The 12,800-nt window shown below is 37.4% G+C and overlaps 1 protein-coding gene across 3 annotated transcripts in view; it reads left to right on the top strand.

The window, feature by feature from the left end:
* LOC145980790 (3-hydroxyisobutyryl-CoA hydrolase, mitochondrial-like) overlaps positions 1-12,800 on the top strand; it is a 157,992-nt gene that overhangs the window by 121,200 nt on the left and 23,992 nt on the right. The window contains exon 1 of one of the 3 annotated variants that reach the window (XM_083113874.1): positions 10,467-10,639. The exons of the other annotated variants lie outside the window; for them this stretch is intronic. The gene's annotated coding sequence lies outside the window, so the exon portion shown is untranslated. Of the gene's footprint in view, positions 1-10,466; positions 10,640-12,800 lie in introns of those variants that run through there. 3 annotated transcript variants of the gene reach the window in all.

Genomic DNA, 12,800 nt, shown 5'->3' with positions numbered 1-12,800 from the left:
GGTCTAGAACATTTCAAATGTGAATTTAAAGTTAAGTTCATGTGGCACAATTCAGCCCCATGGAGTCGGCGCCTATGGTCTTGGATTAGCGTAAGTGAGGCAGGTACGTTAGTTGGTTCCCCGTGCAGAAAAGTTGTACACAGTTTACAATGCGTCACTTTTCAAATATACCGCACTGTGTATCCTGCCAAATAATACACCAAGTATTCTTTACCAACACTTTGTTCATTTAAGTACGGTATGTTGTTTTCCCAGTCCGGTATTTGAATTTCATCTTCAACAATGGAAATTTTTTCCCTTATTTTATTTTCAGGTTGCTTCTTCACCGAAAGATTTTTATTTTCGGTTGCTCTTGCCAGAGTTCGCATTTGATTAACAAAAGACGTCAGAGGAGATTCAGTCCTGTATTCACAGTTTCCGTCCGAAAATAAAGTAAGTTTTGCTGGTACGTAAATTGATTGCACATATAAGTGCACATATGTAAGTGCAGAAAATCCACAGTGGAGGGATGATCATCACAAGTGAACGACCGCAATATACCAAAATGGCGTTCTAGGGGATCTTGATTAAATTTTCCTGTCAAAACGTACTTGTAATTGTTCTTCCACAAATATTCGGATACTTCTAAAGTACTTTCTAAAGTCACTCTTAAGGACTGAAGCGAAGGAATTTCGATTATCTCTAAGGACAGCATTCCATTTTATGAAAGTTGTATGTGCTTCTGATCCTTTATATATTGCCTGTGCAGGAGCCATATCCAGATCTACAGCCGGGTACGAAACACGTAGGTATCTTGTAGTTTTCGCTCGCTGCTGTCTCAAACACAATAATAATGCGTTGAACACAACACAAACTAGTCACAACGGATCAATCACAAATCTAACGACACTAAACTGAATAACGTAACAACGTTGTCATTAATAAAAGTACACAATGTTATTCTAGCACAACAAAACACAACGCTCTACATAATGCGCGGCCGCACTGCAAGCAGAAGGCGCTCGTCGCAAGCGAAGGTGCTGCCAGTATTTCGGTGGGGCACCGCTCTATTCACTTGGCTTACGGGAAGAAACCGAAGTGCGCACACTTCCTCTTCTATACGCTCTGGTATGAGTATAGACGACGAACCACAATTTTTTATCTGGGGTACGTCCATTGTCGTCGAAAAAATTTATGTCGGGGGGCCAGGCAACGATGAAACTTGAATAGTAATAATAATAATTATTATTATTATTATGCTTATGAATATTATGATAAATAATTATTTGTACCATTATTATTATTATATCCTTGGGGAGACTTTTACCACAGATAAGGATACGTATATATAGCTGTTGAAATTTAGCAGTGCCATTTCTTGTTCTGTTTCTTGGAATAAGTGGAAGCAAGATTGCGAGTAGTGCCTCTCAGCGCCTCTTAGCGGATTATTACAAAACTTCTTGCGAATGGGGATTCTCAGCAGGAGGTCAATGCACCGGTTTTGATAGTAACCTTTTCCGCATTCTGAACGTTCATATATAGCAGGATGTTCATGTTGAATATTTAAAAAATATCCACATAGAAAAAAGTTAACCCTTAACTTGTGAGGTGCGGTTTCACAGACCGCTTGAGGTTCTGGACGTTTCAGATTGCCGCCTTCGTTCAAGCTAGTGTCCAGTGACGTGCACTGAGGAGTAGCTAGTCTAGCAGAGATAGATTAATCAATCTCACATCTCTAATTATTTTCAAATCACAATATTTATTGTCTTGTTAAAGCCACAGTTCATATGCAACATTCTTGTCCTATATGTGTTGCAGTGAATAATGAAATAATTTGGAATGAAAAATATATCTCGGAACTCAAAAAGTCAAATGAATATCATTGAAGAAACTACAAAAAAAGTTTGTTGTGTTTTGTTACATGTTTTGTTTCTGTGCACTTAAAACACCAAATCAACCAACCGTGGGGGAGTGGTTATCACAGCGCGCTACGACACCAGGAGTTCCAGGTTCGAACCCCTACCTGGACATGGGTGTTCTTTATGTTTGTCCCTTCATTAATTTTATCGCATCATCGCAATTAACCAAATGTGACAAAAAAGCGACGTTAAGTAACAAAAATGAAATCAAATCATTGATTGATTGCTCGATTTGGTTTATTTTACTTCACTTTTCCGCCACTTTTGGTACGATAAAATTGATGAAGGGACACACAAAGAATACCCATGGCCAAACCGAGATTCGAAACCAGGATCTCTGGCTTAGTAGTCAAATCAAATCGTTTTTTATTTTCGAATGTGGGTGGGGGTTACACGTACTTTTTTTTAGTACTCATTCATCATTTTGCAATCTTCTCCTGTTATTGACATTCTTTTTTTTTAGGAATACTGGGCCCTAAAGGGGGAGGGGTGTGACCCACACCAACCCCCCCCCCCCTTGAGCACGTTACTGACTGCTATATACCCAAAGTGTCGACGTCAGCGCACGTCACTGTTAGTGTCGCCATCTTCCGTCTACCTTACGCAATAGTGTCCTTGACCTTCCTCACAGCACCAGTTTCTCGCCAGGTTATCGCGTGTAAGGAGTGAAGCTTTTTTTATTGCCAAGTGTGTCTGCCTGATGTACCTCACAAGGAGCGTTATGACGAGTGACGAGCAGTCTTCTATTAGAAAATGAAAAACTCAAAATATTTTTGAACACTTTTTTCTTTCTGTACTTAAATTGCACTTACTAGTTGCCAAATATGTCCTCCTCCGTAGTCGAGCGGGTTAAGGCGTTCACTCGTCTTGAGATCGTTCGCTCCGGGACGGCGTAGGTTCGAATCCGGCTCTGGTTGGAATTTATTCGGCCAAATATAGGGCCGGTGGTAACCCACCATCGTGAGGAAATTGGGGAGCTTCGAATGAGTAAGCGTAATCCGGTCCAGGAAACCTAGTATAACGGCGGGGATACGTCGGGCTGACCCCCCGACTATTCCAATACTGGTTGCAGATCTCCACGCTTAGAGAAGGCAAAGTAAAGCGTGGGAGGGAGACCGGCAGTCGGTAGGTAAGTAAGCCAAGGCCCTTCAGGGCTGTTGCGCAAAGGATTATTAGTTGCCAAATATACAGTATGTAACATTCTTATTCGTACACACGGATTTTCAAAGATAATGCTTTAATATCTGAAAGCAAAATACACTCATTTGAAATTGTTTCTTTACAATTCAATAACTAATATGATTAGGAACATAAAATCTTACCCAAATTCTGTATAACTTTGATGCGTATCCTTTGACTCTAATTACTGCTTGACACCTGTTCCTCATAGAATTAACCAGTTTCCGACATGTTTCAGAGCTTATTTTATTTCACTCGGCTTGCACAACAGTTTTCAACTCTTGTTTGGACTTGACGCCTGCTTTATGGACTCGCCTCTTCAAAATTGCCCATAAATGCTCAATGGGATTTAAGTCTGGACTTTGAGCTGGTGTTTGTGGAAGTTTGGGCACATTCCATATTAGCCAATTAATGTTAACCGTTTCAGCCCTGGTGTTGTTCGTGAACAACGAAATGTTAAAAAATGTATTCTTTGTAAAATAAGATTATGCCGCCATTTATTCCGATTTTGTTTTCATAAGAGAAGAATGGAAATTGGTCTCTTGCAAGAAAAACAGCCTGTGTCTTCATTTTGCCAATTTTTTACGCTGTTTCTTGGTTGTGTGTTTCTCGTGTTAAAAATGGCCTTGCAGGTTGACTAAAATTTGTGGCATAGTTGGGTTCAGCTTTCCATTTATTGTCGAGAAACATATATTCTTACAAAACAAAGACTCGCTGGACTGTGATGTTGAAGTATGTTTGTCATTGTTTCATTTTTATTTTGCTGTGCGATGTTGCCAAATTTGTTGTTGTTCACAGACAACATTGGGTTATAATGGTTACGTTTCTGTGCGATTCCGAACAGCACAGTTCTTTGTCAGCGAGCAATGTGCAGTGAGTGAATCTCTGCAACTTTGAGAGAATCGTTCCCTATACTGGCAATATAGCAAGATGAAACCTCTTGGATTATCTGTAGAAGATATAGGGGTAATTATAGCAGATGGTAACCTGTCGGAAGTGGGTGACATTGGTTCTGACATTGACGACGACGAACTTGATAGATTACTTGAGGAAACGTTTCCAACGGATAAAGTGCAAGGTACTGAAGATTATGGCTGTGACTTGGAAAATATTTCTGGACATATTGTGCCTAGTAGTCCAGATTCTCCTCGACCCAGTACTGAGGCTAGTTCGTTACAAGATTCTCCAATAGTTGGATGTAACCAATCTTCCTCAGACAAAGTACGATCACAAAAAGACTCCAGAATGAACAAGTGGAGGTTCAGGAAGTTGGACTTCGAGTCGCCTGATGTACGTTGGAATGGCTGTATGCCTACTCCTTCTGATAATGATTTTACACCATATCAGTATTTTAAGAAATTTATTCCTGACTGTATTTTGAAAGAAATATCGGAACAAACAAATCTGTATGTACATCAAAAAGATGGCATCCTGTTGAAATGTTCGAAAGATGAGATCGAACAGTTACTTGGAATATGGTTGCAAACTGGCATAGTAAAGATGTCAAACCTTAGGATGTATTGGTCTTCTCAATGCAGGTACCCACCTGTCGGTGAAGTAACGAGCAGACAAAGATTTGAGCAACTAATGAGGTATTTTCATAATAGTGACAACAGCCAACAGAAACCAGCAAGTGATCCAACCCATGACAAATTTTTCAAAGTCCGTCCCCTTCTGAATGCAATTTTGACTGCCATGCATTCTCTTCCACCTGAAGAATATCAGTCTGTAGATGAACAGATGATACCTTTCAAAGGACGCAGTCACCTAAAGCAATATGTGAAAAACAAACCACACAAGTGGGGTTACAAAGTATTTATGCGAGCAGGAGCTTCTGGAATCATGTACAATTTCAAAATATATACTGGAAAAGGCACTTGCGAGGAGACCGGTCTAGGAATGTCAGGGGACATAGTGATGGCTTTATGTGCTACACTTCCGTCGGGTCAGAATTTCAAAGTTTACTTTGACAACTGGTTTTCATCACTTCAATTGGCAGTGGATCTCAAGAAAAGACAGATATTTTGTGTTGGAACTGTTGGAGCAGATAGAATTGGAAAATGCCCTTTGGACAGTGAAGAAACTTTGAAGAAGAGGGGCCGTGGAAGTCAAGACTGGAAAGTGGAACTGGAAAACAATATTGCTTTGGTGCGGTGGTATGATAGGAAGGAGATCAACTTTATTTCCACCTATGCAGCTATTGAACCAGAAGGTAAAGCTAAGAGGTGGTGCAAATCTGAAAGAGCACATGTGGAAGTAAGTCAACCGTTTGTCGTCAAAGAGTATAACAAATTTATGGGAGGAGTGGACAAAGCGGATATGTTGCTTGAGCTCTACAGAATTGATCTACGGTCAAGAAAATGGTACATGAGGATTGTGTATTGGTGCATTAGTGTAGCTGTGGTGAATGGTTGGCTCATCTATAGGCAACAACGTGCACAATTAGGTCAAAAGAGCGAATACTCACTGTGTCAATTTCAGTCAGAGATTGCAAGTGTCTTAGTGAAAGTAGGTAAAGCAGAAAGGAAGAGAGGCCGCCCAAGTGAAGAGGAGAATGTCCAGAAGAAAAGACTGAAGGTAACACAGTCTCCAGCGCCTGAAGTGAGACATGATAACGTTGGTCATTGGCCCGAATATGATGCAAAGCAGGGAAGATGTAAATTCTGTCCAAATGGTTATGCTCACATAATCTGTAGAAAATGTAAAGTTAAATTGTGTTTGACAGCGAAGAAGAACTGCTTTCTCAACTTTCATACGAAATAATTGAATGAAACTAATAAAATATTAAGATTGTGATTATGTTTACCTGTTATGTTAAATGCAACCGAATTGTGAATCATTATTAGTGCCACAATAATATTTACACATGATTTGTACTTCATTTTGTAATAAAGAAACAATTTGCTCAAAACAGAACATTAAATCCTGAAGTTGTTTCTGAACAAGAAGTAAATTATTGACAAAATGTACCTTAAGGTCCAATGTTGTTCAGGAACAACATTACGTCACACCCCCACCTTTTGAGATTTTGGGGGGAAAATGTTATTTTTCATTAAGGGGACCCAAAGTATAATGAAAATTATTCAAAAAAATATTTTTTTCACAAATACAATCATTGTTTGGTCCTGAAAGGGTTAACTCGCACCTTATGCTTAGTCATTGCCTTGTTGGAATCTGTAGATAGGCGGCATCTCCATTTTTTGGGCACTCTGCTTTACATTGTTCTTCAATATGTGGCTCAGTCGGTAACGCGTTTGTTTGACTACCGTGCTAAAGGTCCCGGGTTCGATCCCCGGCCGGTTCAAATGCGGGAACTTTTCTAACGATGGAAGCAGCCCCGGCGCCCACCCAGCGTCGAATAACGTGGGTACCTGAGGGAAACCCTGGGGGGTAAAGGCGGTCAGGGGCGTGATGCTGATCTCATCACCCCCATTCACGACCGGATCAAGAAAGTGTGGGGCGTTACCCCCACACCCCCTATACGCCTTCATGGCGTTGTGCTAAGCACAGGGGAACACTTTACCTTTTTTTTTCAATATGTCCAAATAGACATATGCATCCATGATACCATCAATAAACTGGATGGTACCAACACCTTTGGACGACATACAGCCCCAAATCATTAATGACCCACCACCGTGTTTAACTGTTGGAACTGTGTTAATGTGATCATTGTCTATATTTGATTTTCTCCAGACCATATTTATCCCATCTGACCCGTATATATTAATCTTGGACTCGTCTGACCATATGACACTATCCCAAAATTCCTGGTCCTTGTGGATGGGCTCTTTCGCGAATGAAAGTCTATTTCTGCGATTTACCTTATTTACACAAGGCCTCTTTTCTGGTATTCTGCCATGATATCCATGCTTCCACAAGGCACGTCGGACAGTTTGATCGGACATCATCTTGTTGTCAGCAACATTTTCTACTAACGGTTGTAACTGAGGAACACTTAGTCGGGGGTTTTCTCGCACTCTCTTTTAAAATAAAGCGTTCATCAGGTTTATTAAACAGCCTATCTTTTGGTTTTCTCGGCACATTCTGTGTTGAACCTTCCTCTCTAAATTTGTTTACTATGTATTGAACTGTGGAGTGTGATTAATTGACTGTTTGTCCAATTTTTCTTAACGAATAACCTCTAAGAGCCAAATTTATAATAACATCCTTCAGATCTGAAGTAAGTTCCTTCACCTTGCCTAGGGTGACCAGACATACTCTTTTTCAGAGTATTATACTCTTTTGGAGGTTCATATACTCTATACTCTTTTCAATTTGCAAAAATCCCCAAATATACTCTATATAAAAACAGAGGTAAATATGATATTGAACAACATATAAAATCGAAGTCACACACAGAATGTTCATCGGTTTCTGAGACACGTAAGTTGGATAGTTTCTTCAAGTGTATTGATGGATACAGTAAGTCAATATGGTTTGGAAACTAAGGTTGTTGGATTTGTAGCAGATAATGCACCATTACATTTTGGTAACGTAAGCAAGACAACATCAGGAAATGAGGGTCTTTTACACCACTCAAAGATAAGATTCCTCTCTTTACTTTAATTATACGTCAGTATGAAGCGATAAAGGCCAATTTTTTGAGTGAGGAAAATGCCCCAATTGCTATAGTCAATTTTTTTCAAGATGATACAAGTGAACTATGGCTATATTTTCTGCATGTACAGCTACTCCTGTTTAATGATACTATTTTAAAATTTGAAAGGTGTGATATAACAGTAATTGAAGTTGCTGTTTAATATTTTCAATTCCTACACAATAGAACAGAACTTTTTCCCATTCTCAGCAAAAAGTTTACTTATGAAACTTGTAAAAGAAGGGAGTATGAAGGAGGAGTATGCATACTCTGTTTCAAATAGGTTTTATTGTGAAGTGGTAAAATACTTAGAAACATGGTCACTTCGTTTTTTTGAAGATGTCAAGGAACTGAGGTATTTACTCCTTGACTCAAGAATTTCCTATGAACAATTTCAAGAGTAATTTTCATATATCCATCAACAAGCAAAACATATTTCAAATTCATTGGAATTTAATGATGATGATATTTTTGACACTTACTGTGCAATTTCAAAAGCCGTTGAAAAACATCTTGAAGATTGGTGGGGGGGGGAGAGAAAAGAAGCAATGATGGGTAAGTGGAGGTCAATGTACAAAGATTTAGTACAGGTTGGGTCAAATTTAAAACTGATTGTGCCTCTTATAAAATTCTTGTTTACTCTACTCTGCCTGGTACAAATGTTGATTGTGAGAAACTCTTCAGTGTTATTAAAAGTTATTGGCGAGAGGAAAAACGTACACTCCTAGTTTCAACACTCGAACAAGTAATGAAAGTGAAATTTAATGTGGACATGACCACAATTAAGGACGATTTATACATAGCCTACTGAAGAAAGCAAAATCATCCCAGAAGTATGAATTATGGTGCCCACTGGTGAGAAAGTATTTGTAATTAGCTAATTACAATAGACCCATAAGTAATTTGAATCTGTAGAGTGTAGGCCTATTTTATAGGAGCTATAATAGAAGCAATAACAAATAGCCACCCTTATTTTCGCTTTCTTTTTGTTTTGTGCATGCGCACCTTCAACCTATAGACTATACTCTTTTTGGTAGAAGAATAGGCTATCTGGTCACTCTAACCTTGCCCATTTCGAACACGCTGATAGATAGACGATAGGCCTACAACAATACCTACGCCAGCATTCCGCTTGACGGGGAGCGCGCCTGCATGTTCAAACTTGTTACGAAGTTGCAAACTGCACGAAATCGCCCGAATAGCGGTGCGCTCTATGCAAGGAAGATTGAAACTCTTCCCTGTACGAATAACAATGTTGCATGAAACAGCGTGTTTTTCTCTTTTCACACAAATTATATGCTCTGTTTATACACTTTGAACATACATTTTTATTGACATTTGTTGGTGAAACCTTCATTAACTTTAATTTCCAGGTACATATGAAAATGATTATATTTACTAGTAGATACGACATTTTTCCTCGGATATTCTATGTGTACGAATAACAATGTTACATACTGTATCATAAAATGTTATTTTTGTGTATATTTTTGACAGTACGATAAGTGAAATGAATATGTTCACATTTATAATATTTTTTGTAGATGAATAAACTAATGAATATAGTAGCTATATAACTTACGTTCTGGCACTAAGTGCTGTCAAATCAGACACTAATACCCATAATGTATTATTCTTCAATATAAGAAAGTGAAATTGGTAATTTATGTTGAGGCAGGGGTGAAAAAATTCAGAGCGGTCTGACAGACATAACTCACAAAGTATGTCCCAGTATAAGCACCTCACAAGTTAAGGTTAATACCTAGTGTAAGTTTCATGTCGCTATCGCATTTTGTACAAAAGTTACGTACGTTCAGAGTCTCTGTTGCGTGACTTTTTGGACACCCCGTATGTATGTATGTATAAAGATATTCTTCGGACACAGAGACACAACTGAAATATTCTTAAATATGCTAAACCTTTTTCAAAATCAGAAATGCAAACTACGAATCTTTAAATATAATCTATATTATTTTTTAATGAGTTTTCATTTCAAAATTTGTAGGATGGAAATCTTAGAAACCATGTCATAAGAAGAAAATATCTAAGGACGTGATAAAATGTCAGTACTTGGTGGGTGGGGGGCGCCAAACCACAATCCTGCCTAGGGCGCTAAAATATTCAGCTACGGGGCTGATCCGTCCTATAATTGGCTGGGTGGCACCTTCCTCTGTTTAGGTTGTTCGACCTTGGTAAAACCAACTGCAACTTTTTTTCTACATTTGAATGGCAGTTTTTTTTAATGCCAGTTAAACATCACAGAGGCTAACGTTTTCTATGTTTGCCATATTTCTTTGCTCATGTATTGGGGTGGGGGACTGTGGCCCCATCAGCCCTTCCCTTCGATACGCCCTCCACCACAAATTAATAGAACAGCCACTGTTTACAGACACACAATTCCAAGCTGGCCATTACAACTTCAAATATAACAAATGTGCAGGGTTTGATCGGTGAGCTGTACTCGAAAAAAAAACCTTTCGAAGTAACTAAACCAGTATTAACAGCAAATAAAATTGAGTATAAATGGTTTGGACTTCACACACTGTGTGAGAAAATATGACGTAATTTACTCTCCATTATGCTAATCTTATAGCTCTAATAATGCGTTTCATGGTGCCGATAACATTTAACGTCACTACAGATTATACATTTACGTCCTTGTAGTATATAACAAATGAAGGCAGTGTGAGTTTATAAGTGTTGCAAAAACCTGTCTTCAATCTTGCAACAAGTCATGGTTGTAACCTTCTCTCCTTTCCCTTCTTCCAGTCAAAATGGTGAAGGTGACCGTAGTTTGTGTTTAGTGTTGTCCACGGGACGAGACGGGACAGGCTTTTAAAAATAGGGGATAGTTTGTTTTTATGAAAATTTGTATATGTTACCAGTTGGTGAACTAAACGATTGCCTTGCAGTTACTTACGACAGTGGTACTAACCTAGGACATAAAATCTTATAATAACACGTAAGTTAGAAACACTTAGTATATTTACATTTTAAGAAAACCCGAACTCATACACATAAAGAGTAGTAGTATTGATGTACGCCAACGTCTGTTGCTATTTAATATTCGCAATTCATTTGTATGTACTTAGAACTAATTTGCACGGGTTTTAATTAATTCGCACGTACTTAGAATTCATTTGCAAGTACTTAGAGTACTTTACATTTATGTATTTGCATGTTTATAACTTTTTATGAATATATATTTATTTATTTTATGAAAAATATGTATATAGAAGGTAATTAGAGGTACTAAATGTTATGCATATGTTTTTATATTCATTACTGCAAAGTATGTAATGTATCAATCGATAATAATATAATATTGAAAATAAGTTTTCTATGGTTTATGAACCGCTATGAACGGAGGTAATGGCTGTAGGTACAGGTCCAATTACGATTGGGGACGGTCCCGGTACTCGAACCCGCGATATGTAATATTATTAATTAGTACTATGCAGTAATTTCATCATGTTATGAAACACGGTGGTGCAACACGCTAGACAGAATACTGTCTTAGAATTTCGACTCCGCTCTGATGCCAGACAGAGAGAATGAATTAATATTCAGCGCAGGTAGAGAAGAAAGGAATTTTGGGGGGAAGCGCGCTCAAGGTCAAATGACGTCAGAACGTCAGAACAAAGGAAGATCCTGATTGACCAATCAGAGAACGCGTCGGTAGGTTTTCAGAACCGATTTTTTCAAGGTTAACCAGTACGCAATAACAGGGGAAAGCTATGCAATACTGTAGGGCAGGGAGGGATTCAACCAGACAACAAAGGATGTCTGGAAATAAGCAGCAAGGGTCAAATCTCTGAAGCTATGCGGTTTCCGCCGCCAATTAATATTCCGCTCAGGTTTGCCTCCAAGGCACAGGACGCTTTAGCGCAGGTTTTTTTTATCTGTACTATGAAGAAGGGAGAGCTATTAGGGACGGGGCCTACAGTTTTCACCATTTTCTTTTATCACGGGGTAACGAACCTAGGACCCTTTGATTATTGATTTAGGTAGTAAATGTATGTTACTGTGTGCTATTTAACTTAATTTTGAGTTTATTTTTTACCAAACTTTGACTTTATGTCAAACATTTTCACAGCTTATCCTTATTTTTACAAAAATAACACTATTTGTACTATTCAGGCAACACTTTTATTAAATTTTGGACTCACAAAGATATTTTTTTCAACGTTTAACTTATTATTTTACAACTTTATATTAATTTTTTACCAAAATAACACTATTTGTACTATTCAGGTAACATTTTTTATTAAATTTTGGACTCACAAAGACATTTTTTCAACTTTTAACTTATTATTTTACAACTTTAAGTTAATTTTTACCAAAATAACACTATTTGTACTATTCAAGCAACATTTTTTATTAAATTTTTGACTCGCAAAGATATTTTTACAACTTTTTAACTTATTATTTTACAACTTTAAGTTAATTTTTTTACCAAAATAACACTATTTGTACTAATCAGCAACATTTTTTTATTAAATTTTGGACTCACAGACATTTTTTTTCAACTTTTAACTTATTATTTTACAACTTTATGTTAATTTTTACCAAAATAACACTATTTGTACTATTCAGGCAACATTTTTTATTAAATTTTGTATTTACAAAGAGATTTTTTCAACTTTTAATTTATTATTTACAAGTTTATGCCTATTTTTTACTCAAATAACACAATTCTATGTTCAGGAAAGACTTTTAAGTTACATTTTCGACACACAAAGTGTGTGTTCTCAACTTCTATCTGTTTATTTCACAAGTTTAGGCTTATTATTACCAAAATAACACAATTCAATCTGTTCAGGAAAGACTTTTAGTTGCATTTTCGACACACAGAGTGTGTGTTCTCAACTTCTATCTGTTTATTTCACAAGTTTAGGCTTATTATTACCAAAATAACACAATTCAATCTGTTCAGGAAAGACTTTTAGTTATATTTTCGACACACAGAGTGTGTGATCTCAATTTCTATCTGTTTATTTCACAAGTTTAGGCTTATTATTACTCAAATAACATTATTTATACTATTCAGGCAACATTTTTTATTAAATTTTGGACTCACAAAGACATTTTTTACAACTTTTTAACTTATTATTTACAACTTT

The sequence above is a fragment of the Lepisma saccharinum genome, chromosome 28, assembly GCF_977018435.1.
Source record: "Lepisma saccharinum chromosome 28, izLepSacc3.1, whole genome shotgun sequence".
NCBI lineage: Eukaryota > Metazoa > Arthropoda > Insecta > Zygentoma > Lepismatidae > Lepisma > Lepisma saccharinum.
This window is presented reverse-complemented; position numbering and strand designations above follow the sequence as displayed.